We start from the raw sequence: 204 nt of genomic DNA on the forward strand, positions 1-204 counted from the left end.
TACCTAGGATGGGCGAGATCTTAATCTGAAAGTGTGTGTGTGAGGGACAGTCTATAGCATTCAGCATTCTAGATTCAGTAGTCTGCATTTCAGCATTTGGATTCACTCGCACTCGGACTAGAACCAGAGCTTAGGTGGACTAGGACTTAGATTCATGCAGTCTGTAGCACACACACCCCCCCCAGGCCGGAGCGCTTGGGCCGG

This window comes from Mastomys coucha, unplaced genomic scaffold (genome assembly GCF_008632895.1).
Source record: "Mastomys coucha isolate ucsf_1 unplaced genomic scaffold, UCSF_Mcou_1 pScaffold1, whole genome shotgun sequence".
Lineage (NCBI taxonomy): Eukaryota > Metazoa > Chordata > Mammalia > Rodentia > Muridae > Mastomys > Mastomys coucha.